This window comes from Spermophilus citellus (assembly GCF_964194105.1).
Source record: "Spermophilus citellus genome assembly, chromosome: 4".
Lineage (NCBI taxonomy): Eukaryota > Metazoa > Chordata > Mammalia > Rodentia > Sciuridae > Spermophilus > Spermophilus citellus.
The window spans coordinates 215,854,355-215,860,936 of record NC_138185.1 but is presented as its reverse complement, the minus strand read 5'-3'; positions in this window follow the sequence as shown (position 1 = coordinate 215,860,936).

Genomic DNA, 6,582 nt, shown 5'->3' with positions numbered 1-6,582 from the left:
ACAAAGAGAACGCGGTGTCCTGGTGGCCCGGCTGTTCTTTCCCGGCTGGTGGCTTTGTCAGCATTTTCCGTCTTTCCAGGAGAGGGACCAAGCTCTGCCACACCAAGGGGCTTTTCCAGGTTAAATAAATGATATCCAGCCTGCGTCTGCCGCTGCTTGGGCAGCTGAGACCCCCGCCTGTCCCCTGCAGTCCCCCTTTTCCAGGACACAGACCAGGCCTTGGCCACCAGGACCCACCTGCAGCCGACATTGATCAACAGCAACCTTGGGGGCCGCTGGCCACGTTGACACGCAGCAGGTGGCCTCTTGGAAACAGAGCCGGGGCTGGCTGGAGGGTCAGATCCTGCAGGAAACACGGAACCCAAACAGGAATCACTCGTCTGTACTCCCTGGAGTTTGGAAGGACAGATGGGGTGTCCTTGGTCAGAGAATGCAACTGTGCTATTTCAAAACTCTGGCCAAGAGGCCCATCTGAGGAGACAGAGCCAGGGCAGCAGCGCAGCTAGGGAAGGTCAACTCTGAGTCCTAAAGTGCTGGGATAAATCTAGGAGCAAAAGAGGGACAGAGGACATCCCCAGGCAGTTCCAAAAGGGGATATAGAGAAATAATTCATTCCCATCAGGAGAAGTGTTCACCTTTGCCAGAAATCAAAGAAGTGCAAATAAGGAGAAGATACAATTTGGTGTCTTTCAGGCTGGCAAAAGTTTTAAGAATGTATAATATCCCAGATTAAAAGTGATTCAAGAGACTTGCCAGCTAAGTGCAATGTGTGAGCCTGCATTTGGATCCTGGATTCGGGGAAACTGTGGAGGACGTTACTGGAACACTTGGTAAAATACTGAATATGGATTGCAAAATTGTGGTATTGTATCAGGGTGAATTTACTGATTTTTACTTATTTGTAATTGTACGTGGTTATGTAAGAGGTCGTTAGGAAAAGCCACATCGACATACCTAAGGTATGATCCAGCAGCCTACTCAGAGGCTCAGAAAGAAAAACTGTGAAGGAGGGAGGAGGTGGAGGAGGAGCCCGAGAAGGAGAACAGGTGGGGAGTTCTCTGCACTCTTCTTGCAAGCTTTCTGCAAATTTAAAATCATATAAAAATGTTTTTTAAAAAGAAAAAAGTTCACGATGCTCAGTGCTGGCAAAGCTTCAGGAAACGGGCAGGCGTTCTGGAGATGCTCAGGGAGAAGCAGTGCAGAGTTTCACCTGGCAAGGCCATGTCCAGGTCGTGGTCCGAAGAGAGGACCTCAGAAGGCTGCGTCAGATGTGGCAGATCATGCCATGGAGTAGCACTTGGCCTCGCAAGGACAGAAACTCTGACCTAGGCTGCAACATGGATGACCCCTGAGGACAGTGGGCTAAGTGTAGTAAGCCAGCGGCGACACCACGTGATCCCACTTACGGGAAGCACCTGGAGGTGTCAAATGCAGAGACAGGGCAAAGCAGAACCCATGCCTCCCAGGGCAGGCAGAGGGGAGCGGAGTTAGTTAGTATTTAATGGCTACAGAGTTTCAGTTTCATGAAATGAAGAGAGTTGTGGAGGGAGGGTGGGGGGGCGGTGAAGTTTGCAAAATGTGAATGTACTGATGCCCCTGTGCACTTAAAAACAGCTAAAATGGCCAATTTTATGTTCTAGGTATTTGACCACAATAAAAAAAAAAAAATAAAGGAAATAACCATGAGGGTGCTCAAAGATCCAGCTAGGAAGATTTGCACAGAAGCCCTAACTATGCAACAACAGATTGATTAAAGAGCTCTGGCACTTTCCCAGAACAGGACACTATGTAACCCTTGAGATGAGATTGTGAAGCAATGTTCCCTCACATGGGAAAGGGTTGGGAATACATTAAGTCAGGAAAAAAAAAAAAAAAAAAAAAAAAAAAAAAAACGGTTTCCAAGACATTCTGTTCTGTACCAGTCAAGAAACCAAACTCTAAGAGGGAGACGGGAAGACAGAGGGAACACAGGTGCGCATGCGTGTGCCTTGGAGCCAGTGAGCCTGTGTCCGTGTATCCAGTTTTAAGCTTCTTGAGGTCAGGAACCCAGATTTAGTGATCATTATGTTGCCAGTGCCTAGAACAGTGCCTGACACACAGTGAGCACTGGTAAAGCTTTGTTTCACAAACACATGAAAAGATATAGAAAAAAAGAACCAGTGTTCAAGTTCAAAATGCCCACATCTGTATTTTTGAGTGGTGTGAATGCATGGATCTTAATTTTCTTATATATATATATTTTCTTTCTTTTGGTCTAAATGTTCTACATACAACATTGATCAACTTTGCAGTAACACATATAAAACAATGGAGGTGATTATTTAAACGATGGTAAGTTAAAAGTAATATGTGGGGGTGTGGGGGTGGGGCTGGGGGAGTGGCTCAGTGGGAGAGGGCTTGCCTTGTTCAATCCTCAACACCACATAAAAATAAATAAATAGATAAAGGTATTGTGTCCATCTACAACTAAAATTTTTTTAAGAGAGAGTGAGAGAGGGAGAGAGAGAGAGAGAGAGAGAGAGAGAGAGAGAGAGAGAGAGAGAGAGAGAGAATTTTAATATTTATTTTTTAGTTATCGGCGGACACAACATCTTTGTTTATATGTGGTGCTGAGAATTGAACCCAGGCCTCACGCATGCCAGGCGAGCGCGCTACCGCTTGAGCCACATCCCCAGCCCAACTAAAATTTTTTTTAAAAAGTAAAATGTGCAATTGCTTAAAACCATGGTAAATTATTTAAAACAATAAATACAAAGCAGTAAAAGAAAAAACAAACAAGCAAGCTCAATCTTAGGGCCCTTGGGTACAGGATCTCTCTGGAATAGAGGTCAAGGTTACCTTAAGCCATCTGGAAATTTCTCCAGCCAATCTTTGAATTGCATCAGTCTCAAGGAGGTGGGAGGGGCCATGACCTTGAGCAAGTCACCAGTGCTTTCCCTGGCCTCTGCTTTCCCAATGGATGCAGATAGCATCCTGGACAGAGCCTGTGCTTGTCCACCCTCCCCTCCAAGTATGCCCTGGACACAGGAGGATGTGGCAGGGGTGGGAAAGAAAGGATTAGTGTCTCCAGTTGACAGACAGCTGAGGTCAGGGGGTTGGAGCTAGTGGGCTGCCAACAGGTGGGAGTGGGGGCTGTGGAGGCCTTCCTTGTATCTGTGCCCACCCTGGTCTGATACCCAGGAGCCTGCTCCCAGCCCTGGCACTGCTGCCTCCAACCAGCTGGGACCTGATGGCCCAGAGAGATGAGACTCACCGCGTGCGCACTCCTGGGAGCCCGGAGAGCTCTGCTTTCAGCCAGGATGATAAACGCTTGCTCTCCAGTTCTGGCGGGGACCTGTCACTTCTGTGACCCAGGGGATGATTCATAGCTGACCCCTCTCACAGCACAAGAGCCTGCCCAGATCCCTTGGGAAGACACACAGCCTGTGGTTTGCTCATCACAAGATGGTTTTTGACACAACCCAGGCTTTGGGAAACTAAAAGACTTTATTTTTTGAGAACGATTTTGCGTTGACACAAAAATTGAGCAGAAAGTACAGAGAGTTCCAGATGCACACTGACCACCCCCCTGCCCATGATTTCCCGTGAACACCTTGCCCTGGTCTTGCCCCTAGGTCACACTCGATGGGCCAGTGTCCTTACATGATCAGGGCCTAAAGTCTATGGTTTACAGAGCTCTCTCTCTCTCTCTCTCTCTCTCTCTCTCTCTCTCTCTCTCTCTCTCTCTCTCAAACATATTTTTTAAATCTTTATTTTGTTTATTTATTTTTATGTGGTTCTGAAGCTTGAACCCAGCGCCTCGCACGTGCTAGGCGAGCGCTCTTCCGCTGAGCCCCAGCCCCAGCCCCTCTCTCTTTTTAAAATTGTAAATATGCACAACATAAATTCTACTGTGTCACTGTTTCTTAGTGAGCATCTCTGTGGCATTGAGGACACTCATGCTCTGCACCCATCGCCACCATCCTCCTTCCACAATGGAACTCCCAGACCTTTGACAGCAATAGCCCATGGGGTTCACTCCTGGGATCTGGACAAAAGTGGAATGACACGTGCCCATTATGTAATGGCAGAGAAGCTTCACCAACCTGAAACCCCCTGCACCCCACCGACCATCTCTTCCCGAACCTCTGGCAACCACTGATCCTTCCACCATCTCTGTAGCTTTGCCTGTTCCAGAACGTCATATAGAATGGTCCATTGAGATCATTGGACCTACAAAAACCTACAGTCAACAGACCCACAAAGGCACCACTGTCACCCACAGGGTGCACCCTTGCTATGTGCACTCTGTGGGCCTGGACAGATGTACATGATGCCCACCACCAGCGTAGTATCACACTGAGCAGTCACCTGCCCTAGAGGAAGCTTTTTGTGATAACTAACTAAATAAATAAACAATGTATTTACTAACATTTGTGTTTTTTAGAAAAGTGGGGGAGAGGCTGGGTGTGGTGGTGCAGACCTATAGTCCCAGCGGCTTAGGAGGCTGAGGCAGGAGGATCGCAGGTTCAGAGGCAGACTCTGCAACTTAGCAAGGCCCTAGGCAACCCAGAGAGACCTTGTCTCTAAATAAAACACAAAAAATGGCTGGGGTTGTGGCTTAGTCATTAAGCACCCCTAGGTTCAATCAAAAAAAAAAAGTGGGGTAGAGAACATACATTGCATAACAATGAGGGTCAGTGTGGAAGGAAGATTTTCACAATTTTCATAATTTCAGTGTTAGAACCAAGGGAATGTATTACCTATTCAGAAGGTAAATAAATGAATACAATGTAAAGTTTAAATAATTCATTTTTCCATTTTCTTTTAACTCAGACTTCAAATATCCCCCTCTAGGACACTGATGTTGATAGCAGAGTTGTCCCCGTGGCCTCCACCTCCTCCCAGAACTCCTGTCCTGTCTGGCCTGAGTCTGTCCTGGATGCCCAGGAAGGCCCAGCCCTCCATCTGCCGCCCCAGACCTGCAAGCTGCTCACTCCCCTATGGTCAACTGAGCCGATAAAGACTAATTGCCCATGACTAGGCTCTTCCACAGTCACAGACATTAACCAAAGTCACGCCTAACAGGCCTCACCATTAATTATCTGTGCTCGCCTCTCTCAGATTTAATTATGCTCTGGCAGGAAGGAGCGATCTGTGTATGATGACTAAGGAGACGGAGCTTGCCCTCTTCTCATCAGGTGGCTGGCAAAGCTGCTCCGAGACCCCTTTCCAGTCCCACCCCCACCCCTAGTGAACAGAAGGAGATAGCGGGGGAGGGAGCCTGCATTTATCCTGCACCTACTGTGTGTGGCTGGACCCAGGCATTGTAGAAGACATCGTCTCCCCTAATCCTTGCAATCGAGATGGGTCCCCCATTTTGCAGATGGGAAAACAAAGACTCAGAGAGATCAGCCACTTGCCAAGCAACTGGCAGAGCCAGGTCTGGGTGAGTTTCAGGCTCACACTTATTCACTAGTCGGTATGGGGGGGGGGGTCTTTCTCCAAAGCATTAACAAACATTATTGCACCTTAGGCCCACATTTGTTTATTAGTACCTGAAGCCCAGAGGGGTTTGATGTCACATGGTACACGCCCAGGTAACTGTCCCAGCGGGGCCAAGAAGGCAATGGAGTGGGCAGGTGAGAGGCTGGCTCTCACGTCCATCTGCCTGCGTCATGGCCTCTTGACTGTGCAACCTTGGTCAGGTTACTTTCTCTCCCTACCAGTGGAATAAAACTGGGTAGATGAAATATTTACGTGAAAGATCCTTAGCCTAAGGCATGGCATTCCTCTGGAAGGAAGAAGACTTGTTCCTTCTTCCACAGTAGCTTGTGCTTTTCTTTCGGTCACTTTGATAGACTGATGAGAAAAACTGGCCCCAATGATGCATGGTTTCCCTCTCTGCCTTGTTATGGTGATTTTTAGCTTCTCCACTAGGGGGTGGAGTCTATTTCCCTAGCTCTGGGGGCTTGGGCTAGGGGGTGACACTGTGCCATTTCTGTGCCTGGTCTTGCATGCTGCTGCTCTTCCCGTGGATCCCTGCACCTTCCTGTGACCAGCTCAGGCTAGCCTTTTGGATGGTGAAAGACAGAGCCCAGGTACCCCCATCACACCAACTCAGACATAGGGCAGAGCCATGTAGACCAGCAGATAGGCAGCAGACTTGGAGCTAATTGCAGAATCAGGAGCAAGCCCCGATGAGATCAGCTGACCCTGGTGCAGGTCAGCAGATCATCCTGCTGACTCATGAGCAATAATATTGTTTTAAGGAACTGAGTTTTTAGTGCGATTCTTTTTTTTTTTTTTTTGAGGGGGGGGGAGAGAGAGAGAGAGAGAGAGAGAGAGAGAGAGAGAGAGAATGAGAATTTTTAATATTTATTTTTTAGTTCTTGGAGGACACAACATCTTTGTTGGTATGTGGTGCTGAGGATCGAACCCGGGCCGCACGCATGCCAGTTGAGCGCGCTACCGCTTGAGCCACATCCCCAGCCCCTTTAGTGCGATTCTTGTTACCTGGCGATAGCTAACAGTTACACTCATTTGTGTAACTTATTCTCAGGTTGGAACAGTGTTTGGACCCATTAAGGTCCCCATTTCCCA